This window comes from Buceros rhinoceros, unplaced genomic scaffold, assembly GCF_000710305.1.
Source record: "Buceros rhinoceros silvestris isolate BGI_N320 unplaced genomic scaffold, ASM71030v1 scaffold10583, whole genome shotgun sequence".
In the NCBI taxonomy this organism is placed as follows: domain Eukaryota; kingdom Metazoa; phylum Chordata; class Aves; order Bucerotiformes; family Bucerotidae; genus Buceros; species Buceros rhinoceros.
Genome location: NW_010404213.1, coordinates 1 through 25,677, shown reverse-complemented (window position 1 = coordinate 25,677; position 25,677 = coordinate 1).

Below are 25,677 nucleotides of genomic sequence, written 5' to 3'. Positions count from 1 at the left end.
CTGGGAAGTGGTGAGAGCAATATGGGCACAGCCATCTCTTGGGCTTCCAAGGACCAACACCCATGGCAACGTCCTGCTCCAAGCCTCTCAGGAAAGGCTTCCATTTAGTCCTGAAATGGGAACTACATGTTTTCAGGACAAATCTTAAGGAGGGTTCAAGCTGCTAGGGAGACTGAACATTAAGCAGAAGAGCAAGATTTACAGGGTCTGGAAGTGCAGAAATCCTGAAATAATGATGGTAGGGAACAGGGGAACACCAACAGCAAGAGCAGCAGACCAAGAAGAGCAAGCCCAGGAGAACAATAGCAAGACCAAGACTACAGAAACGAACCGAGATAGAGACACTCAACTAGTCAGCTGCAAAGGCACAATGTAAGAGTAAGGAATGCTGGAGCAACGGTTCTCTCCGTCTGTTCACATTCATCTTCACTCTCTACTCACAGAGCTCTCAGAAAGACAGGAGTAAACTTCTGGAAGGCTTAAAGGGATTTAGCCGTCAAGCTAAAGTAAACAAAACACTCCTGTTATTTAATGACATTTTGAGTTTAGTTAGGGTAGGCATCTGGAATCTCAAGTAAAGTCACAAATATCCCAAATTGGAAAAAAAAAAAAAGAAGCCTGCCTTTGGGAATCTGAAAATGACTGTTTCAACAGCTCGTCTTCACAACAGCAAAAGGTTTGATCTTGATCCAGTGGGGAATTTCAAAACCTTACAGGCCTTTGCAAGCCAGAATTTCTTGTTCCCCAGCCAGCTCCTGTTAGCGTAGTCATAATAGTTATAATCAGAGATTTATGGAGTGTCTTTCGGCCCACAGAACTAAAGCAGCTTGTGAGCGATGGTGATCATCAAAAGCACGTACAAAACCATCAGCCTCACGCTCCTCACCCAGCAGAAGAGGTCAGGCTGTGCTGAGGCACTGCAGCTGTCAGAGAAGGCAGAGTTATCACTGAAGTGTGAGGGAAATACAACAACCAATGGATCAGCAGAAGGGATTAAGGAGGTAACTTGTAAATATTATAACTGAATCACGACTCTAAAGTCAAACAGCAAAGAAGGTGGAACCAGTTGACATGATTCCAAATAGGTGGAAAGGTGTTTACCCCTCCCACAGGTCTGCAGGATCCACATACCAATCTCTTATAACTGGGGCTCAAATTTGTGGAATACTCCTGCGAGAGGGTATTACAGTTGAAAGATTATTGTGTCAAAGAGCAACAGTGAGAGAGCTCTGACAAGGAAGACGTTTCCAAAAACTTACCAAAACAGGCTTCAGCTGAACCACGGCTCCTGAAGCAGAGCTTCTGCTCAGGGGAAAACCATTACCTCTGTCAAGAGCAAAGACAAGAAACTTGTGAAGTTGCTGCACGGGAGAAACGTAGGACCCGCGAAAGGGGCAAAGTCCTGCAGAGAAGACAGATTGATGAGAACTTTCCCATAGTTGTGAGAGAGATGATGGTTGCAGGACATCATTAACAGACATTCATGCACTGAAGGCAAAAGGGACAAAAAATTAGCATGGAAAATTGCAGGATTGGTGAATGAGATGCTCTGTTTTCTGAGCTGCTTGAACTAATCAGAAATACAGGGCTTTTTAAGGAAAAAAAAATTGGTACCCGGAACCCTCTCACATCCGGTAATTTGCATTTATGAAGTCCCAATCCAGCCTCTTCTTGGTGCTATGCCAGAAGAAAGGGGATCCAGGAACCTGCCTTCTCACCAGTAGCTGCATGAATCACAGTCACCCTCAAAAATAATCAATTAACTAACAGGCTAGTAAGTATCAGGATAATTTTAGGCACAGAAATATGAACTTGCAGTGTATTAATTTCATTGCACGTTACACAAGACTAAACAAACGGAAGAGAGGACATGGAAGTGACAATGGTTCTTTAAAAGCCTCAAAAGGATTTGGGCCAAGTTCTGGATTGCACTTGGAAACACTGTTGATTCTCACAGGGATGTTTTATTTATTTCATAAAAAAGTCCTTATTTTGACTTGCTATATAACCCAAGAACTTCTCCTTACGATTTAAAAAAAAAAAACTATAAACAATTAAGTGATAACTTTTTACAAAGATGTGGAAGATTTAGGTTACTTCTGTATCTGCACTCTCTTCGGCTGGATAAAGAGTTTTCCATCTCCACAGGATTTTTTTTAATCTCCTTCTAAAAGGCCTTTCCCCAGTGGACACAGGGCAAATGTAACTTGTCTCCTGCAAGGGTATGTGATTCAAGATGTTTTTAGAGTTGTCTATTATCCCTTAGCCTGTAGCCCCAAGTACCGGGTAGGGGTGAGAGAGACAGCACAGCAGGGCAGGGGGGCATGGCCCTGAGAACTTCAGCTCCTCCCTGTCCAAAGCAAATTGGTCGCAGAGACTGCAGTTTATGAACCGTGATAAGACCCCTCTAACCATATTAAAGCATCTTCTGTGCTTAGAGAAAGCAGCTTTGGATTTCCAAGCCAGCTGATGGACTCAATCCAGGGAGTAACATCACACAGGCTTTTGCAGCAGTGTCTCAGCAGAGTTTTCTGTCCAGGACTCCTCCCAGGGTGACTGACCAGTTTAAATGGACTCAACGCCCCACACAGAAGTATGGACGGGGTACTTGTCACCTGACAGGTGTTTTCCTGCAAGACATCAGATGGTCGGAAGCAACGTTCTCTGTGTAAACGGAGATGGAACATTGGGGAGAGGAAGAGGAATCTGCAGCTTGCGGTCAAGTCATTGTAAATCACTGCTTCGCACTGGGAAAATAGCTACCTGGATTGTAAACATAGTACCCGATAGTACCCGAGCTCAGAAAAAAGCCTGGCTATCTTCTGCACAGAATGGTACCAGAGCCCTGCACAAACCCCTGGAGCACCTGTGAACCAAGTACCTACAGTCCTGAGCACAGGGAGGTGAACTGAGCTTCTAGAGACCTCGTTATGAGAACTCGGAGGATTCAGAACTTGAGAGTATTCAAGAAAGAAGTGATCCATCTCAGTGGCACACCTACCGCCACACCAGCCACCCCACGGTGTCCTCATTTCCACCAGCAAAGCAGGGGTGCAGTTCCTTGGGAGTTGCAGGGCAACCACGGGGTGAAGATCTCCAAGACAACACACCCCGAGAAATACTGTCAATAACCTCAAAACTAAAAGGAACAACAATATCCTTAGGAAAAAAATGAGTGAGATTTCCACCCACACGTTGACAGCCGCATCCTGCAGGTCACCCCGGTAAGAACAGTGCTGTGGTGTACAGGAAGGTAGAAGTATATTGTATCATCAGCAGCTGCTGAGAGGCAGTTGTGTAACCTTTCTCCCAGTTACTGGTGGGGTGTTGACCAACAGTCTGAGATACAACATTGACAGTTCGTTTTGGTGGTTCACTCCGTTGTACATACATCAGAGCGCACCACAGAAAAAATCTGGCCTATTTTCAGTTCCAACTCTCAGTGTAACACTTTGGCTCATACATCTCTCACGCTGTATGTGTTTTGCTAATATGATACAACATTCAGATGGGGATAATCCGTGGCTGTAAGAATTTGCATTCCTTTTCCAGAACTGCCCTTTGAGTACCCAGACAGCTCTGGTGATGTCACAGGTCAATATTCTTTGTAAAATCTAAAAAATTGCAAATCTATTACTAAAACCAGGCAAAATATGGTATGAGGATGTTCACCACCTTCGTTCTTCCACTGTGTCAGGGACAGAACAGGGGATTAAGGCTGAGATCACTTTGCTGCTGCTCTATTCACTTCACTGCTGCACCAGTTCCCTTCATGCACTGGGACACTGGGACTTTGAACGGTCATGGAATGGCCACCATCAACTGACCAGCTGTGGTTTAAGCACACAGTTGAAGCAGTCGCAAACAGCTGAAAAGCTCAACCGACTATTCAAAGCTCAGTCTTTGCCCATTCTCATCTGAAGTAAAAACTACAGCTGGATCTGGGACCAATTCAGAATAGTTTGACCTAGGACAGCACTGGAAACATCAAAACCTGTTTTTCCACAGAAAAAATATATTGTAGAAATTTTTCTGAAGATTCTGAGTGCATTGCTAGAATAGTTGGATCACTTTAAACCAGTTCTACTAGTAACAAACTGTTTCATTAGCTTCAGAAACCAAGACACTTTCTAAACTATTTGTTTAGCCACCCTATATATATGAAAACGGGGGGAAAACGTCTGCTCTCCTCCACCTTTTGGCAGGTTGTGTACCAGTAGGTGTTCCTGCCAGCATGGCTTGGGACACGTCGTCTTCCTGACCGAGGTCTACAGCTTTCAGCAGTCACACACTCCACTCAGTGACTTCCAGGCTCAGAGATGAACAGATCAAGCTGAATCAGCTGCTTTGATGGACTCCCTGCTACAAATGCTGAGTCTCTTAGGAAATCCGAGTACCGGTTTGGATGCTGAAAATAAGCTCCTGAAATTCCATTCTCTGTGACTGCTACACGGGGGAAAGTCCGTCTTAGCTCTCTCAGCGTACAATTTCTGAGGCGATGAGCCTCCAGTTAAAGAAAGATACGAATAATTCATTCTGGATCTAAACGCGCTTGGACTTTGGGTAACTCTGACTGGAAATCAATGCCTCCAATTTATTTCTAATTAAAGTAAGGCTAATTAAATTCCAGTGTTCCCTGTGTTTGTTATGTCTGTATCCACATACAGTGCAGCAAACAGCTACTGTAAATGACTCCACGTGGCTATGGCATGTTTGTGATTGCTGCAGCTCAGAACCATAAAAGACCTAATTTTTATCCTTCTGCTGGTTTTTTATGTTTTTCTCTCTCTGTTTGACATGTATTAAATAAAGGGATTTTATCTTGCTACTGCTACTGCTCATTTTTGGACGCATCCCTGATCCCACCACAGTTAAGTGAAGCATTCCTCTTCTGCCTCCACACAGCGTAAACCACGGGGCTGGCCCAGCAGAAAGGATTCGGAGGAATAAAACAATACTCAGCAACAAGCTATTTTAAGTGTGTGAAGGGATAAAGTCTTACACACTACAAAAGTCTCCGTCTATAGTTTCACGCTCCTCAGATGCACCACGACGCCTTTTGTGGGGACACCTCTACCGCAGGCTCCTCTTGAGGATCTCTCTTCACCAGAGCTTCTCAAGTTGCACACCTTCCATTGCCTGCAATGACAGAAGCAAGAGTTGTCTCTGAATTGCAACTTCAGTGATCCATTTACCCCACTTCGATTCTGTGTGGAGAGAGAATCTTGCCAGGTGAGGCTGTGCATGGAGCTCATCTGTGAGAAATCAGTTTGGAGAAGAGATGCCAAAGCTCCCAGAATACCCCTGAACTTGCTACCTCACCATAAGGCAACAGGATTAGCCATGGCTTAACCGAATTCTAGGCAGGCAGCAGACGCGGTCTGGAGACGGTCCTGTGCAAATCCCGTAGGAGCAAGGGGCTTCAGGAGCATTAAACTGTTAATCCAATAAAAAGGAAGGGACTATCCGAGAAACACATACCATCAGACCTAACAGAACTGTTGTCCCTTTACTCCTTTTACAGGAATGACTAACTCGGGAAAGGAAGGACGTGATGTGCCTGGCAAGCTGCTTCCATCCCAGGACTGCCATCCCCAGACGATGGCTGGCTTCACACGTACCGTGTCGGTAGAGGCACAAGAGAGAAGAAGGGCTGTACTTATCACCCTGAACGTTACTCACACCCCTGCTGATTTATAGTTAAACTCCTTCCAACAGCTTGAGCTATGGTTTGGTCCAGGATAGATAGCCAGAAGAGACGTGGAGTCAAAATCAACCAAAGCTGAATATAAACACATGTTCACAAATGTCTGGTCAAATTTATGGTGTTCATTAAGACGTGCTTAGTTTTAAGTCTGTTTTACAAAGAAATAGCAAACCAAACACTAAATTGTTTAATTTATTTTTATTTTCCATGACCCCTGATGCTGTGCACTGCAAAATGAGGTCCCAAAACTCACCATTTCACCACGTAGGAATCCAAAAGAATCTCGCCTTCTTTCCAGGTGCTATATTTAAATGTCTATCCCCTGCATAATCTTTCCAGAGGCAAAAATAAACACCCTCATTATAAATACCTGTAGCAATGCTTATTGGCATCTGTTTATTTTTTTTTACTCTCCAGGGAAAGCAAAGAAGAGAAATATTGCTTGTAAATACAGTCACGCAGAATAAATCCTCTTCTGAAGGGATTTTGCAATATGTCGAACCTTGGTTTCATTCTGACTGGAAACTCTCCAAAGGAATGTTTTTTCCATAGGAAACTGCTGATTCATCAAAACTAAACCATTTAGCAATAGTAAAAGGCCAACTGCAGTGGAAACGTAGCTTCTGCTGGAAACACACCCAGGCTCCTGCCAGCTTGCCCGAGGCTCTGTGCTGCACAGATGGGAAACCACATCATCCCGAAACTAAAAATAAGAGGTTTGACATGGAGATAAGATCATGGAAGACCCATCAGCTCCTGTTTCCATTGTCCTAAATTCCCAAGGTGTCTCATTCCGACACAATTCGTCTGGAGGACTTTAGGTCAGCAGAGAAGGAATTGGGGTCCAGAGAGGACCTGCAGGGCCAAGAGGTCCCACTGCCTGGAAAAACCCCAAACTTGTGCATGAGGGTGCTATGGGTGCTTAGTCACCCTGACATGGGCCCAGGTCTCAAACTTGCCACACACAATCCTGGTAAGCCCAGGAGTATGATGATCCTCCTCACTGATAGAAGTGAGAATGAGATTTGGCTCAAAAAGTTACTGCTTGAAGCTTGTGGTCTGGGTAACCACAATGTGTGGAACAGAATTTACAGGGAAGATGATGTCAGAACTCTCAAAATCAAATGCGACTCTCTTAGTCCTGATACAGCCCCTACAGGGCTTGCCCTAAAGGATGATCTCACCTTGCGGAGGAAGACGGAAGCGAGGTCCGTGTTCTGGTGCCAGGGTTTGCCAGCCAGCACTCAGAGGAGAGCACACTTCCCTCTTAGCTAACCTCACCAGCTCTTCTGAAGGACCTCTCAGAGCACTGGGCCATCACCAACTGCTCTTCTGTCAGTGTTCGCTGCTCCGCAGGGACGAACTGAACAGTTCTCAGCATGCCAAGAAACCCAGCTCTATCTTCCCACTTCATTTAAGTTGGCCTAATCTGTTCAGAGCTGGAGCCAGCAGCAACAGGGGGCTATAGGAGCACCAAGCAGCTGATGCTCAACCTAAGCCAAGCAGAGACAACACCAGCTCCTTCAGGAGTAGCATTGCTACTTATTATTACCAATTATTTCAAATCAGTAATGACTTCAGACTTCTCTAAGGCAGGCATTCAGTGCAGCTTTCGGAAAGCAGAGTTGACTGCTCACTAAGTAAGTCATCTTGCACATGACTCTGGTGCCCCAGAATTCACACCAGTTACCCACTAGGCCTTGACGGGACAGGAAAAGTTTAAACTTCCAAAATAAAAAGTTAAATTCAAATACCAACTAAGAACAGCACACTATTGTCTCAAATAACTGAAATTTCTTAGAAAGAATTGTGGTTTCTGCCTTTGCTTTGCAATTAGATCGTGTTTTATTGTTTAAAAAAGATGTAGTAGTAGACTCCTGCTACAGCTAAAAGAGATTCCTCTGGAAAAGCATCTTCCTCACCATCTTAGTCATGCAGTTACCTGCCGGAAAAAAGACTCACCTTCTCTCTTCCTATTTACTGACTAGAGAATGAGAGAACTCCCATAATGGCTCAGCTGTAGTTATTCTATTCTCAACAGAAGCCAAAAGGATAACAGCGATTCTAGAGGTAAGGAACATTGCAAAGATTCGGGGAATTTTATCAGAATTCTGTGCAGCCAGAACCAGACAGTAAAAAGCACAGATCTCAGTTTTCAGAAAACTCCAGCGCCATCCGTGAGGGTTCTCTGCCACAAGCACTGCCGAGCACAAAACACTGGGAGATGAAAGAGGCAGCAGAACCTCATAAAATCTAACTGCAGGATTTCCACTGCTTTCTGCTAAACTTGTCTTATATCAGAAAGTTTGACCTTTGGAGGATTGTTTCTTGGAACAGCTCGTTCTGGAGCACACAGGGGAGAGGATGTTCTGACCCTTGTCCTGAAACCACACGAGCCTGGCTTGGCGCAGCTCAAGAAGCAGCTCACGAACGGTTACCACCATATAACCAAATGCAACATCCCCGAGGAAGAAGTCACCGGCGATGGGGGGACATATCAATGGAATGTTCCATCTAGCAGAGTGATGCTGAACTCTAGGAAGAGGAATTTTTTCAAAGCTTAATTTTATTAAAGACACTCTGAAGCGTAAATACACAAATTGAGGTACTTAGCAAAGAAGTTGCTCTTGATTTGTTTGAATCAAAAATCCACCCATGAGAGGAATCTGACCCCAGCTGCACAGTAACCTTAAGTAAACCAGAAACAAGAAATAAATTGACTGATAATTAAGGCCAAAGCGTTCCACATGACTCACAGGCAGCGATCCAGAACAATATGATTACCATAAAAATTCAGTATTAAACACAGTTCCCTCTAACCCTGTGAAGTCCCAAGCACTAACATCTCCTTTGCTTGCTCAGCCAGGTGGTCCAGGCTGTGGCGTGGGGCTCAGTTTTACGGTTCTGTGCTGACACAGCCATGAACAATCTAGGAGTATAAGGCACATGTAAACTTGAAAAGGACATAGAAGTGGGACAGATATCGGTAAGTTCAGAGAACTCACTCTCAGACATACCATTCGAAAACACACAGGCTGGTGTATAAGAAAAGAGATTATTTTCTAAAGCAATGCACAAAGTAACGGAGAGAACAGACACTTGCTTAGTAAATACAACTGCACTACAGCCACCTACTAGAGGGTTCCTTGTGTCTTCCTCCCAAGACACTCAGACCATTCTGCTACATGAGACAGGGAGCTAATGAGGTGTGACTACAACTCCCTCTCTGTGCTCAGATGTAAAGATGTGCCCCTGGCATGACTATTTACAAGGACAGCAGAACACCAAAACGCCATGCTATCGTGTGAGTATGCGTGGGATGTTAGGGGACGAAGGTCCACATTTCTCAAGGTTGCACAGCATCTCTTTTTGTTGAGTAAAAATATATACTGATACCTTGAGGTGTCTCCATAATCACCTTCCTCTATCATCTTCTTCTACAACCTACTCCCTTCTCTGAAGTTTCATTTGCTTATATCCCTATACATGTGGTGTCGGCTCTGACATTACACAGCTGTATAACCTCAATTCAGGGTTCCCTAAATACAGGGAAGGTGTGAGAAGCGGGGCTGGAAGTCATGTCTGGGCTTTCCACTAACTCAGGCACCTCCTGCCCATTGGATCAAGAGATCCATTTGGTCCGTCTCTGAGCTGTACAACAGCTTCCTACCTCACCAAACTTTCCCCTTGACTTGACTTTTTCACTTGACCTTGGACCCGCCTTGTCACCAGACTTGTCTGGTGATCACTAGACTCTTGTCTAGCCCTGGCTGCTCTCACCGGACCTGCTGTGCCCTTGTCCAGGTGCTGTGGGACCAGACCCTTGTCAGAGAGCTTGCTGCCTGCTTGCCACACTGTCTCCCCCTTCCTTGCCACCATGGCCATTCTGCAGATCAGCACCTGCGTGCCGGCTCGTCTCGACGGCCCCACGTTAAACATCGGCTGGATCAATACTTCAGATGAGCTGCTGAGAGCATCAACGCTGTGGTTGCCTCATCTTGGGAAAACGAGAGAGAGCGGGACTGATGTTCACATTGTGATGGAAAGTTCTTTGGCTGACTTTGTGGGGGGTGGTTTCCATCCCTTTGTGGAGCCGTGGTTTATTTTGTTTCTTGTTTTGTTTCTTGAAAGCTTGCCAGCGTCCTCTGGGATAGATTATTCCTCAGCATTTTCTGCATCTCTGTCAGCGCAGCCCAGCGTTTTCTCCCCCCAGCTCTCATACACTCAATGACTCAGCCCTGGCTCTCACTTTCCCTTTGCTGAACTTTGTGACAATTTTTTCAGCTGCATTACTATGTGGCCAAAAGAAGTATGTATGCACTGTGCCAAGAAGGAATTTCAAACAACAGAAAGAAAAAGAAGGAAAGCTGTTTGTTTGCTTTGTGTTAGAAGAGCTCTGTGTTTTATGTCTCTTTGCATTTATTACCCAGGACTGGTGTGACACAGAAGATGCTCAAACAGTTGCTAAATCTGCAGAAAGCTTTAGCTGAGGAAAGTTTTGAATAATGCTTTCTTGTTCCCTAGGGCTAGTAGCACATTATCATCAGAGGGCACTAGCAAGACACCTCTGAACCTTGAAAAAAAGTGATGGAATGAGCTGCAGAGACAGTTGTGGACACCCAAAGGAGGTTAAGGCACAAGTGGTATTGAATTATAACCAGTATTGTTACTAAAGACAAGGACAACAGAATTAATTACTAAAACTTCATAGAGAAAGACCGCAAGGAGCTGGTGATGTCCCTAATCAAAAGAAAAAAGAGGATAGCTGGAGAAATTGGGAGCCACTCTAAGGTAATTTTCTACTTGTCTTTAAATGGATTGAAGTGGGTAATAAACTCCTTGCTCAGATAAGCCTGATCCTCTTTTCACAATTCAATTCCAATTAAAAACAGACAAGGAAGGAAAACCCTTCACTCACCTGGAAGGACATGTAATACCTCGAGGGGCAGGGAAATTGTGAGAAGAGAAACCCTTAATCCCAGTCCCCATCGATGAAAATTCACAATTTTTTAAAAAAAAACCAACCCTCTATACTGCACCATCACTGCTCAGTTATTAAAAGCCTGATGCTCCAGTGTTCTGTAATTTACAGAATAATTAACTCCTCCAAAAGGGGTCTGAGGCATGATTAAACTCCAAACCGAAGTCTTGACTCAGGATTACTAGAAGAGCCTGAACTTTTGCCAAGTTTCAAAATCTAAGGGAAAAAAAAAAAACCCTGTAAATTAAGTTGAAGGGTTTGATAAGCTGCTCATGCAGCTTTGCTCCTCTTTCTCAGACCGGTTTTGTCAGAGCTGTGCTCTGCTGCAGCATCTTACCGAGCAGCAGGAACTCCCACTGATCTCACCGGCAAAGCTCTATGGATTTTGTAAGAACTCTATTTCCGTGCCCTGCTCAGCCCTGAGAACAAGAACTTTTCCATAGCTACAAATTTATGTGTCCTTCAGGTTGGCTGTGGGAAGGGCTGGAACTGAGGAGACAGATATTGTCAAATTCTTCAGGAACCAGTAAGTCTGGATTTTGTTCCTGCCTTCTAGCATTCAAAAATTAAAAAATTAAACAATTTAACATAAATTAACAAGAAGGATGGAAATAGAGGCAACTCCTTCCCAGTCTAGAAGCTAACAGACGAGCTCACACTGTACTTACTGTGATTAAAGGTTTCTGTCTCCTTCGGGTAAACACTAATAGTCTCGAGTGGAACAAAAAAAAAAAAAAAAAAAAAAAAAAAAAAAAAAAAAAAAAAAAAAAAAAAAAAAAAAAAAGCGGTTCAAGAAACTGTGATGTTTATACCAAGATGCCTTGCTCTTGGTAAAGCACATCAATTTTGATAAACAAAGCAGTTTCAACAAACTCCAACGCTATATAGAAGCTTTTCTGATTTTTAAATTACAGTTGATAGCGCTCTGTCCAGTCACACAGCCCCGATGCTGCGTTGGACAGAGATCAAACCTAAGGAAGATCAGCACGTTGGTTGAACTGTGGATCCACATCTCTAACTCTTGTCTGATTTTAGAAGTTTAATGATACTTGGCTGGGAGGCTCCTAAAGTGCTGGATACCCCACGCACGAGCAGGGCAGCTCAGTGGCTGGCAAATGTGAGAGCTCAGAACTGAGATGAGCTGGTAACCTCTGCTCTGCCTCAGCACCAGTCCTGGGCTAACGGTGGGGGGCAGATGACAGTGAATAAAGGAATGTGCTAATTGTACAGACTGCACAAGGAAATTGATGCTTGTGGTGCGACCGATGCAGAAACGGTGCTTAACACTCAGCATGGGAACTTCTTGTCTTTACCTAAAGGATTAATTCTGGCTCCCAGTTTACCCGTTGGGAGCATTTGGGGATATCATGAGCAACTGTTTTGAGGGAGTTGGTTTGTTTGATTTTTAAAAGTTCTGGTGCATCTTTACAATTTCTGTTAGATGGTATGAAGGGAGCAAGAAAAAGGAAAGTAGAGATATTAGACTAAGAGTACAACATGATGCTACATCAGGGAATGATTTCTCTTCATCTGATGGAATAAGATACTCCACTTCTCTTGAAGCTAATTTTCCTCCTAATTCTGCATGGAAGAGCTGAACTACATTTAGGTGACTATTCCAGGGCAGATTGACATCATTTTCAGACACAACAAAAGAAAGACAATTCCATTCTCTTCAGGCATGAAAAAGTTGGAAATCAAAATCCACTAAAAATTTACAATTCGCTCCATAAGATGAACAAAGCACCAAGTAACGGAACATGAAGACAGATCTATTATTCTTCTAGGGCAAATCTGGAGCAACGTCAGTGACTTTTTACTGAGGAAAGGGGAGCTTTTAGCCACACTACCTTGCACGGTGAGCCAGTTCTATTCTACTCCACAGATTTCTGGAAGAAATCAGTGAAGCTGCAATCGGGTTTTTTCTAGTACAATGGCGAGCAGAACCTGTCCTGACTGGTTCTGCTATCCTGTTCTACAGCTTCGTACTGATGTCATTCACCAGTTCACAAGAGGGAGCATGATGCATCAAAGGAAGCCCTCCTCAGACCCCTGTCTGGATGTAAAGTGAGGCATCTTCCCATCTGATGCGTGATACAACTAACGGGAAAGACTGCACCGAGTCACAGAGGCCCTTGAAAGCCTCTCTAGATACACCAGCCCCACTGTGATGGGCATGGTCAACAGGGAAGGCTGTAGAAACCGCAATGAGAAACTCTTCTGGAAAGCTCAAGTTAGAGCAAATACGGGAGCCCAGGGAGCTCTTCTCCATTGCCAAGAGCTGTAATTTAATGTTCAGACGGAATTCATTGCACTGCTCATGGAGGAGACAGTGTGGTCTGGAGGTTACAGAAGAGGGCTGGGAACCACAAGTATCCTCTTGGGATCCCATGCAAAAGGAGCTGCTCACTGAGTGACTACAAGGAAGTCACTTACTCTGATTCCTGTGTGCCTTAGTCAATTTAGATACGAAACTGGACAGAAAGCAGAGCAAAGCTGAAGCTTCCTGGTGCTGCAGTTGACGCAGATTAAATAAGTCCTTCTGCCACAACTCATCATGGGAGGCAGTATCAGTGAAAGGGACCCAGGAACACTCCGGTTTCTTAACAAGGAGCAAAGCCACTCACAAAGCATGGCAACGTGTTCAAATACTGAAGAAACGTGTACACACAGTAGAGGAAATGATGGTGTGTACTGGAAGCAGCTATCTAGAGAGCAGAAAACCCCCTCCAAAGTCTCATTTAAAAGCTGATATCCCAGCAATCAGATCGGCTTTGCTGGCGATGAGGTGAGGGTGCACGTTGGAGGCAATTCGATCAACAGTCTGCAGCACCCACTTGAGAGAGAGAAATGGAGAACATCCAAGCTGGAAGCAGCTGTGCTGCTCCACTGATGGTCTGTGGAAATGGGCAGAAGGTTCCTACTGGGTCAGAGGACCACGCAGCACTCGAGGCACTTCAGATGAAGTGAAGTGAATCTCTTTTTACACTACTACCAGTTTGAATATCCAGGGTTTTCTTGCCTTAGCTGGAATCAGATTATTAGAGGTCTGGGTTTACCATGTTCAGGGCTTCCTGGAAGCTCTTTCAGCTCATGAAAGAAAAGCTGCTCCCCTCAGAATGGAGGGAAGGCTGGATAACGGTATGATTTTAAAGCAAACAAACCAAGCAACCAACACTGCCTACCCACAAAGCAGCCTGCATACCGAAACTTCGTCTGAAGCCACATCTCAGTATCCTGGACATTTAATTAAAGGGTTTTTGGACCAGAAAACTACCAACAAGAGACATGCAGAGCCGTCACTCCAAATACAAATTCAAGAAACAGAGTCAAGCAGAGGAATTTGGTTCAGGTCCCTGTTTCGTACGAGATTCTGAACACGAAGTACATCGACATCTCATCACCAGGTGGAGATGTTCACCCCCAGAGCCTCACCCATGCTGCACTCTGGCCCCGTTCTCTTTCTCCGGAGCGCAGGCTTCTCAGCAGAGTGACACATGCCCGTCTGCGAACAGAGAACGTCCCAGTCAAGTTGTGGGGACTGGCAGGGGGATGCACGGTTTGGAAGGTGTGCAGGAGCCCAGGCATCACCCACAGAAGTTTAACTCCAGTGAAGAACCCTGAACAGAGCTCGAAGCACACCAAACCATTCAGCTCACCCGGGCCAACACCCCGAGAGCTGCACCAGGATGCAAACAAATTAACTGACTGTACCTTGAGCCAAAGGAAGGCAAGCCTCAACCACGGCAAGATTCTCCCCCTCAGTTTAATATGTAACATATCATCAGCTTAAAAACTCCATGTATAATATTTTTAATTGCATTTTTGTTATTCCTATGTTGTTTTAATTGCTTTAAATCATACTTTAAAATATCTCCTTTAAAAGTCTCGCCAAACAAATACGATGGGAAAACATTCTGCACCAAGTACGCGTTCGCCCTCTGCTCACAAATGACTGACAAAATTCAGCAGTGACATTTTGGCAATCGGAACTATTTACATAGGAGACAGATGACTAGGCATGGGAAAGCAGCCTTTTGTTCACATCAAAGGGCCACATACAAGTTCTCACATGGTACATACACTCATTTTTATTTACAGACAAGCAGGATTGAGCAACTCGATAGGAGCATCAGTGGTGAGAAGCGCAGGAGGCTGGAAGGGGCAGAATGCTGCAGTACTTGTACGGCCTAAGGGAGAGTTGGTTCATTGCGTCATCTAGGAAAGTCTTGGCTCAGGGTTCAACCCAGGGCACAACAGCATGGTTCCAGCACCCGCTGCTCGCTTTACATCTCTGGCAGTAAGGGGAGCTGTTAAGAGACATTTCTCACTTCACTTACCTCACAAAGAGATCTTGCTATACTGCTCCAGAAAAGCCACCAACCAAACATACCACCTTGTAAACCCCGGACCTCCACAAAAAAACAAACCACAAACCAAAGAGTTTGGCTACAGCCATCTCCTACAAATGCTGCCTCGCAGTAATTGCATTACAAAACGCCTGTTTTCTCAAGAAACAAAATTGGGCTTAGAAACCTCCTTTTAAAGGTTTGGAAAGAGCTATCTCAGCAGGGTATGGTGTGTTTAAGACCTGAATGCTGCAGCAGTGCTGAGCGCAAGCAGCTGGCAACACCTACTGGTTCACACCTCCAACCCAACTTCAACTCGAGCAGAGTTTTTAGGAACCTGGTTTTATTCATCACACAAGTGCTTTTAGCGACGAATAAAAGGACCAATAATGTACTAATACTGCACACGGCACTTGTCGTTACTGCTATGACTTTTTTTTTAACTCTGACTCAAATGGTTGTTGCTGGTTTTGAGTAAATTGGGTCCTCCCACCTCAAACATTTCTGAACGGCTGAACAATTCTTTCATGGCAGCACAAAGTAGTATGAACCCAGTTGTGGTTTGCAAGTTGTGAAGCACTGAAGGTTACACTGACATGGTGGAGCTCTCTACAGTAAAGGCCAGAGTCACACTTCTCTGGCAGGGACAGGCAGAGACCAGGGAGAAAAATGCCCCTTGGAATGCAGGATCACCACGAGGCTCCCTGCTCCCTATTCTGACCCCTCTTCTCATCATCCCTTTTTTAGCACAAACATGTAGTGATGAGTATTTAATAGGGATAAAGACAACACAGGCACTTCAGGTCACAGGTGCCTCCCTTTAGGAGGGAGACAACAGACACGCTGTCACATGGCAGAGAGCAGTTACACTATTTAACGCACTACTGGAAGATGCTGAGATGTTCCTACACATGGTAGAACAAGCTGTGAGGAGAAGTGTTACTACCATGTGAAATGGAAGAGGCAGACACCATTACTTCTCACAAGACCGTTCGCTGGTTCCTCCCTGGATCTGGTGTAGTCCCACATGCTCCTCTCTACAGACAAACCAGCCCACGCCAGGCCCAGTGCAGAGAAGTGACTTGAAGGACAGTTCAGGCTTCTTACCCGCTGACTTGCCAAATTCTCTGCAGCCATTATTCGCCTGGCGAGGATTTTTTCCAGCTTCTCAAGCATAGTCTGAGACTACCGGACTGCAGCCAGGTACCTGGTCTGCTCGGCAGCTGCAGTGCTAATTGCTGTAGGCAGACCAGAAAGCTACCGCCGATTTTCCGACTCATTGACAACAGTAATTTTCACCTATTATTTTAACAACCAGCTTCTCAAAATACAGTTAAAATACCCCGTGGCTTTGAATTCCACATAGGTAACACGTTAATATTCTTGTATTGTTGACCTACTCGGATCGGGGATGGGTGCCCTGCGGCTGGGAGGAGCAGTTCCGAAGCTCAACGTGTGTTTAGCAGTAATCCATAGCAGCTGTTTACCCACGGAAGAGATGTGTTTACTGTACAGGCAATACTGCTTGATCTTCTTAGATGAAAACAGCTTGTGAGGAAGGAGATTAAATGACTCAAAGTTGTAATATGCATTTTTTTCTATTTCAAGGGAATAAAAATTGCTCTGATTTTATGACTGATACACAAAGTCTTGGATATGCATCCTTCTTTCCTTGTTGCTAAACTTTATTTTTTTTTTAAATGCAGGCTACTGATCTGGGAAAAGAACTTTCTATCTTTACTGCAGAGATACCAGTATCTGGAACCAGTCAAACAGCATCTCGGTTTCTGATAAAGAAACCTCAAAGGCAGAGCTTTTTTCCAGGTATCAATTGCAGTACCAAGGTACAACCACTGCTATAAAATCTCTTTTATCGGATAGAAGATGTTGCTTTATATGAAGGTCACTTATTTGCAGAACAGTTTCGACTGGAAAAATTTTTGGAGGAGGTGGAGTGCTGAACTTGCTTTTTTCACTCTGGTGATGGCTGCGAGTTCAAAGATTAGTCAGACCACTCTACCACCTTATAAGGGACCCATGTTTACCTTCTTCAGCTGACCGAGGGGATCTGAACTGCCACAAAAAGTTTCCTGAACATTTCAAAGTTTTCTACACCTCCTTCAGCCCTTCCCACAGGAGCCACAGTGCTTAATATGGCAGACTTAGGTCAACAAAGAGCACTAACTCTCCTGCAGTCAAGGACTGGAGCTCAACTCCTCCACAAGAGTTGTGAACTGCACGTGAGCGGGTAGGACAAAAAGGGGAACAGCAGCTCCTTTCAAGATCTTCACAACCACTATGGGGTCACAATTATCTTAACTTGGTCCTTATTTCAGAATTGTTCTCACTGGGGACCTTTGACAGGAAAAAACTTAATTATTGTTTTGGCAAATAAAAATCAAGGTATTTAAAATCGAATTTGATCTGTAGGAAAACTCTTTCCAGTCAAACTTCAATGACTGTCAGTGCAAACACGAGTCAGTGGCTGTCAGAGGCAGGATGCTGGGCTGGGCAGGTCTCTGGGATGAAGTGAAGGTTCTCGTGCTGTTGTTTCTTGCAGACTGGGATTCCTTCACCCGCTGTTTTCTCAAGCAGTTGTTTACTGCTACTATACACTGCTTCAAAAACCATGTTCTGCTCAGTGGCTTCTGCATTTAGCTGTTGGGTATACGACGGCCATGGGGTAGGTAATGTCCACAGTATATTACCAAACTATTTTACAGACCTATATGCCAGTCCCCATCATGAATAATGCAAAGCTGCAGCTGTTATCCCCGGACTCTGCTTCAGACACAGACCATCCTGACTGATGCACGTGCTTTCCCAAGGCGGCAGAACATGGAGCCACCTCATAACGGACCATTCAGCCACACAGCGCCTGCCGTACGCGCACAATGCGCTCCAGTTCATTACGCAACTCTCGGAACTCCAGCTGTAACGCTGCCTGAGAAGTGTCAGAGTTCAGGCTCGTTATCCCTGACAAGAGACACTGTTTGATTCATCTCCCAACAACGACTGTTTACTTCTCTTGCTTCCTAACAACATCAGCCACTTTCAGCTCTGCCGAAGGATGTGAACTGGTTATTCGGTGCTGGAAAGCAGCGAGCAAATTGGTCTTTGTTTGCAGTGGCCTCTCCAACAGGAATCGTTTGCTGGAGATCATAAGATGAGGAGCTCATTGCGGCGTTCTGAAATGCCTTTCATTTCCTCCACCGCAGAAGTCCCATTTCTGCTTTGTTTAACTGATAAACTGTCCCTGTGGAGATGGGGTGAGCAACACACTGATTGGGGCTTTCTCTAAAGCTCGGGCATTTTCCAGAGATTTGGGTTGGTTTTTTTTTCATTTGTAGATACTGAAGTCAGCTCAAAACTTCAAACTAGATATACACTATTTGCCATGTTTAAAGCAGGGTGTTACATTCCAGGAGCATTTCGGCATGCTATAATCTGAAGTGGCATGTTTTCTAAGGATGACAACAGATCTTCCCCATGAAGGATGTCATGGTGTATTTTAAATAATCAGAAATTAATTAGATTTAATCACAAACTAAGGGAAATGGCTGCTTCCATCCACACCTTGGGGGTATCTCTGGTTTGGGGCACTACTCCTATAAAATCTGTGCCTACGGTGTGCACCTAAAGCACAGTTCAAAGCCAGGCGGGATGGCCAAAGGGTTAAAGCGGCCACAAAGACTGACCAGATGGGGAATCTTAGGCTGCCTCCATGCTGACTGGATATGTGGTGGCATGACACAGAGCTTTAAATAAGCCTAGAAACAACCTTTTAAATAATCTCAGAAAACCCTTAAAAAGTGGTTTTCATATCAGATCTGGTTCAATCTGAATCACAAAACCTGCTGTTTGATGACCACAATACAGCCAGTTATAATGACACTCTAAGAGAGAAAACACCTCACAATTCCACCACAGGAACAGTAGAGTTTATAAGAGAAATTAGAGATGAATGGAAATCGTAGTTTAAAGAAAATCCAAAAGAGCAGCTACAGGAGCAGGGTGATGGCGAGCAGCAGAGAGGCTATTCAAAAGCCTCACACAAAGCCCCCTGACAGGGAAAGACTCTGAAGGCAGCTGTAAGGAGAAGGATGGTGCGAGTAAGGACTGCTGGCAGAAGTAATAGAGACCGTCAGCTGGAAAACACAGAAAAAAAGAATTCTGGCAAGTTAAAAGTAAATTAGAAGCATGTTTTCCTTGTTGGCGTGAAGTACAACTTGCTATAGGTCTAACGAATGCTAATAAAAACTTTTCCAAACATACTGGAAGCCAGAAGCCTGCCAGAAAGTTTCTGAAACCAACAGATCCTCCAGATGTAAACACTCAGGAGATAAGCCCGCTTCAGAAAAGCTTACAAATTCTTTCCATCCATGAGCAGCACAGAGGGGGTCAGGCAGGTTCACCCGCTGAGCCGATCTGCCCGAGGAAGGGGTCTGAGGAACAACCTCAAACCCCAGCGTTCGAGGCAGCTTTCTCCCAGCTCTGTAGAAGAAATGGCCACAAATTGCCCCGACCAGAGAGCATCACCCAGCAGGTGATGAGGAAGAGCCAAAAGATCTTTCCAGACAAAGCGCTGCCTAGTGAATCCTTCAGAGTGCTTTGAGGAATGCATCAGGGTGTTAACAAAGGTAGCCCCTGAAATATGTGGTGCCTGGATTGTCCTCCAAAGATGGTGGAAAAGACAGATTCAAAGCTTCCCAAATGGCTTTGACCAGCCCTGCCTTTCTACCACTACCCACTGTTAGGGCGTTAAAGGGCAAACAGAAGGAATTGGTGATAAAACGGAATGCACATGGGGAAAGCAGTCTGAACTGCTCCTGCGCGGTGACGATCTCCGGTTTGGCTGTTAGCATTCACATCCGTTAGCCCCATCCTGCTGCTGGCAATACCTAAAATAGTAGATTTTTAAAAAATTGTCAGAAAGTAGCTAAAAGCCCATCAAGTGTTCAGAATTTTTTTGATATATAGAGGTAGAAAATGTGTTCTCTTCACACCCCACTGCTCACATGCTGCACACTGTATTTAATTGAGTATTCGCCTCCATTTTTACTGTCTCGAAAAGGTGACAGAAGAATTGGGAAAGGGATTGGAGAGCGTTTCAGGCCATGGGTCACCCCATACAGGCCTTGAGGGTCACCTATGTCTAGGGCAGCCAGCCAGACTCCATAGCCTTGTGGAAACATCTCTTAACATCCTTCTGCGGAGGGCTGCACTGTTGACTTCTCGCTGGAACTCACAGGTATTTTGCGAGGGGGGTGGATATCTTCATGCATAAACACAGATTTTCTGAGAGGTCCTCAGTGGTATCAGAAAGCGTGCATTGCACGGGAGGTTACCATTTTCTACACACAAACTGCAACTCATGCAGCACAGAGCCAAATGCCGTTACCACCTCCTCTGTGGCAGCAGTTACCAGCACCTCCAAACCAACCAGCACCGGAGTGTTTGGGGGTAAGCCACGCAAGCAGTGCATGGTACTGGCCAAAAAACCCTCGGAAATCACAAGAGCGCTGTCCCCAAAAGCTCTGCTTGCCTGAACGCAGTCAGCATTTCTAGTCCCTAAGCAGCTTTGGATGAGGAACAAACAAGGCAATCTCAAGTAGGGGAAAGGGAACACAGCCTTAATTTTGGAAAACCACAGCAGATACACTGACAGCTCATGCTTTCCTCGAATAACTCGGCAGCAGGCTTTCTAGCTGTCCACCAGCAACTACCCCTGAGCCACAGCACAGCACAGCCCTACCAGGATCCTCTTAAAGAAACACCAATCCTTGCAGTTCTTCCCAGCCCCAAGACAGCTGATTGACCGCCACCAAACCTAGCTAGAAAATTCAGGGTCCTCAGAGACAATGAGAGCCTCATGGCTGCCCTGTGAGCTCTCTCAGACTGGAGCCAGAAGTACTCAGAAATCTGAGAATACCTCAAGCTCTTGGACCCTTCTCCACAGCCCCTCCGTAAACCTCCAGTTCAGGTGGGTCCAAGCCACAGCACAGGTACAGCCGCTCTCCGAGTGACAGTCCCTCTTCAAGTGAAGTTCTGCAAAGCATCACTTTCCCACCCCTCCAACAGAGTGAGTCAAAATACTGCAGAGCTTCTCGAGTGGATCCTCCTGCCAGGCTGGGTTTGATCTCATCTGCAGATTGTCATATAAGAGGGGCAAGAACACAGAATACACCCCGCTTCAGTCCCACTCCCTGCACACAAAACACGAGAGCAAGAGAGTCTTCCTGCTTTTCTCTTTAACTTAGAGCATGCAGGAAGAAGGGCACAAGGAAGGCAAAGCTGTCCGTTTTTCCCCGAAGCATGGCTCACATGCAGACTGACGCATGGGGTACGGCAGAAGCTTCACGCCATAAATACGCCTCACTGGGGAAAACAACCTACAATTTAGCCACGTTCTAAAACAAGCATTCTTTACAAAACCCTGTCAAATAGTCAGTGAGGAAATATCTCTTAGAGATGCTGTATAAACAAAATATATACTAAGTAAAAACATTTGAAGTTTGTTTTGTTTCCAAAAGAAAACCCTCGTCTGCTTGATTCATTTCCCCTCCAGCTCCAAACCTGCAATATTTATAATTTCAGTTAGGAACCAGCAAGAAAGACATTTCACTGCCAAGTCAGTTAATATTTGTAGTGGGTGGTACAGTCAGGCATCCCCAGTTTCCAGCTGCCCAGAGTTTCCACAGCTCCCCATCCAAGAAGGGGGGCTCAGCACGGGCAGCTTAGCCTGACCATTCCAGCTCAAGACCCCACCACAGAACTGGCCCTTGGCAGGAAGACCACCATGGCTTCCAGGCAGCAGCACCCAAAAGCTGCCCACTGAAGGTGCAGCCACACACCGAGCTAGTCCCCACAACCAGCCAAGACAATACTCTCTTCCTCTTGGCTAATATTCTTGGGAAATGGGGGGGTTGCCCAGGGGAACTTCAGAAACAACAGTGGTAGGACAGATTTCCTCAGCCCAACTCCAACCAAAGTATCAGAGACCACCTGGGAGGGCTGCTACACTCAGTGCCTCAGCTGTGATCCCATCAATGCCATGTTGAGTGTTCGAGTGTCTAGTAAATCAAACCCGTGTATGGATGCTGTTCCCAAGGAGGGGACATCCCGTTATTCACCTGGCCTGGATTGCCACAGTTCACACCAAGCTTCCAACCAGCGCACAGAAGAATTCCAAGCTACCAGCTGCAACATTTTCCATATGGTCCCTGATGACACAGCCTGGATTCTTTCAGTTTGCAGTTGGAGTATTTAATATCATTAGGGCTTTTTAGGAAGAGTACATAGGAAATAAAAGCTAATTTCCTCAGGAGTCAGGGACAAAAAGCAGACTAACGAATCACCTGCCTCAATTAATCTGCATAACAAATTAGCATTAGCGTGCATGAAAGCATTACAAGTAATGGACTCAGAGGTCCCCACTGTGCCACATGCTGCTCTCATGTGTATGAAATCACCACTACAGCACAAAGATTGCAAAACCCCCGTGTTCACCCATGTTTAGCTCCGCTCAAACAAACTTTTTTGCTGAAATTTTCCATTGTCAGACATTGAAGCAGAAGTTTTACTGGAAAGGCTGAGAAAACTTCTTCCAGCTGTTTCAGAAACCTGTGGGAATTAAACTCCCCTGTTTAAAAAACAAAGACTAAAACCAAAACAGTAGAAAAAAAAAACCACACCCCAAACAAAACCAAAACCACCCTACAGTCAGCTGCCCTCAAAAATACCCCTCTTAAATTACACTGGATACCCCAGCAGCATCCTGAACAGCTGAAGTATCTGGCATACGCTTCAGTTAATAGTTTAATTTTATTAAGACAGATAATAAGCCTTGAGCATATTTGCTGTGCTGAGCCTCCCTCCTAGGATGTGTGCTTTGGAGAACCTATAACATGGGGAGGTATAAACGGGAAAATCAGGGGGAGATCTGGCAGTGGACACTGAAATTCTCTTGCAGGAAATAGGAAAATTTCTTTTACTCTCTCGTCCTTACACACGTCCGCAAAAGCCAGACTTTCACACAAATCCGGAGGAGGACAGAGGCTTTCTTGGAATATCCCGGGGAGATTCCCCGGCGATGCCGCGCAGGGTCAGGGCAAAGATCCATCTGATGGGCCAGTTTGCCCCCGTGGCAGCTGAAGGAAAGCACAGCATTTCCCCAGTGTATCCTCCCTGCTCTGAACTTCCTCAGCCACAGACTCCAGCTACTGCTCCGGAGCCCTTCATGGACCTTTTTGCCCATTGATTTGTGTGATCATGGCTTGAATCATTTGGCCTTCAAAACATCCCGTGGCAGGGCATGTCATCGTTCAGTGAGGTTTCTGAGGAAAAAAGGAAGGGTTTTTTGTTTGGTTTAAACTTTGCAGCTGATGGTTTCATTACGTACTTACAGACCTCGTGTCACGGGAAATATTGACTGTGCCTTCACTGGTCACCTCCTCCAATGGTATAGACTGCTGTGGTCTGCCGTTCCCACCCTCTCACTTGCTCCTACTCCCGAGTTTAAGAATCGCGTGTCACCACTCCCCACATCCTCACGTAAATGCTGCTGCCATGTAATGATGTTTTGGTCACTAACTCTAATTAATGTTTTAATTTCTCGCTCTGGTAGCCTCATGCCCCTTCTGCACAGGCATGGCCCTTGGCTCTGCCTTTGTACAAGACCAAGAAAACCAACCTCACAAACAGGTAATAGTGAAGCATCTAGAGGCAAACAGAGCAGTGGAGACCATGGGTGTTCTCCAAATGTCATAGCATCCTGCATGAAGCAAAACCGCTTCCAAGCACTGCCCCTCTGCCCGGTCCCATGGCCAGAGGTGCTTTAGTCTTCAGAGGAAGGTAACTGCCACGAAAGGCAGGAAGGAGTTTGTTGCCAGTGCAGAATAATTCCTTATCGATGTACCACTTGATCACAAGTAGATCATGCAAGAAAAACAAAACGAATGCAAAAAAACTCCAACCCTCTACGTGTGGAAAACTGCCAGGTTTCACTAAATCTAAAAGTTTCAAGCCTTAGCAAAGTAACTTTTCACTAAGGTGAATTGACATTTGTTTGCCCACAGGGGAGGTCAGGAAAAGGGAGGATTTCATATCCTCTGACTTATTTTGTCAGGTTGAATTTGATCTTACCCACATCATCGATTCGGACGGTGAGCACCGAGAGCCCCAAGGGGGAGGGAGCCAGACAGTTCACAAGGAGAAAAAGAATCTTTTAAACATGAATATCACTGAATATCTCATCCTATCAGGCATCCCATCCTCCATGCACTACAAGTATTCACCATCCTCAGCCTGATGTAGCTGCCTCTAAATCACTGCTGCTTAAAGAGCCCCATCTCCCCCCTAGTTCACACCCTCATTGTTCTAGCTGAGGTTCCAGGTTTCAGAAACCCAGTGCTTCATAGAAGAAACCAACATCTTCCAAAAATAACCTGACCAGCAACTCCAGAGCCTTTGTGGACATGGAGCTCCTTAAATTCTGTCCTTAAGCAGACCTGAAGCTTTTGACTAGAGCAACGATAGATGTGTAGGTTCTTCATTTACACACCTGTGTGACACACACACAAACCCAAATGATCCTCCTCCTTCGCTTTTAAACAGTGATTTCAATCACACTGGGGGCAATCAGCTTCAGTCTTCTCCTGTCTAGGAACTGACCTCTTTTGGAAGGTGGCACATCCCAAAGAACTGCAGCCCTTTTCAGAAACAAGGCACTAAACAGGAACTTCATGGTTCAGGCAATCTTCACCACACAGGCAAGCTAAAACTTGGTTCTTCCTTCAGCCTCTTCCCACCTCTACAGCTTTTTAGCTAAAAAAACCCTTTAAACTCTTGCAGTGTCATGGGCTACCTGCTTTCCTTACAAGTGTGATCAGCTTTTTTTTCTCCCCCTGACCAGTTTTTATCGCATCTGCATTTCTGTGTCCCTGCAGAAGGTCAAACCGGTTGAAAGTCAGGAGCATTTACTCGCAGAGCCAGCAGCAGCTTGCAAAGCCCCTGGCTCAGGGACCTCAGCGCTTGCATGAGCTTCTTTCTTCTCATGTGCTGCCTCATGTGCTGAGCCTTCAGCCTCTTTGAGAGCAGCTCAAAAGGCCATCCTGTGCGTCCACTCACATCAGCTCAGATACAGTTATATAGTTATTTTCCCCCCTAGATGTACCTAGATAAGGTACACCTGTAAATTTTAGGACTATAAAAATGACCATTACTTGACAGACCAGAAGAGGCATCTAGCATGGATCTCCTATACTGGATACACATGGAAGAGAACAAAAGCAGGGCAAGTGCAGAAGAATCCTTGCCTCAGCACTGTGGTATTTGTTGCTCAGCATCTTTCTCAGCCAGAGACCACAGCGGTCAGTTTAATAACTTCCAACCTTAATAAAAATCTGATTGCAAGAATAAGAACAGAGAATGTGCCCTCAGCAAAGTGGGTTTTCAGCTGTGATTATGGTTTCCCAAAACTATGCAGTGCCTGGAAACAAGAGGAGAACTAGGAACACAAGTGAGGAGCAGCACCAGGACCTGCTGTCGCGGAGGCTCCCCCCGAGCAGCAGCAGCAGCAGCAGCTCTCCAGAACCGGGGTTACCACAACCCCAGCTGCCCGCACCCCGGCTGCCCGCACC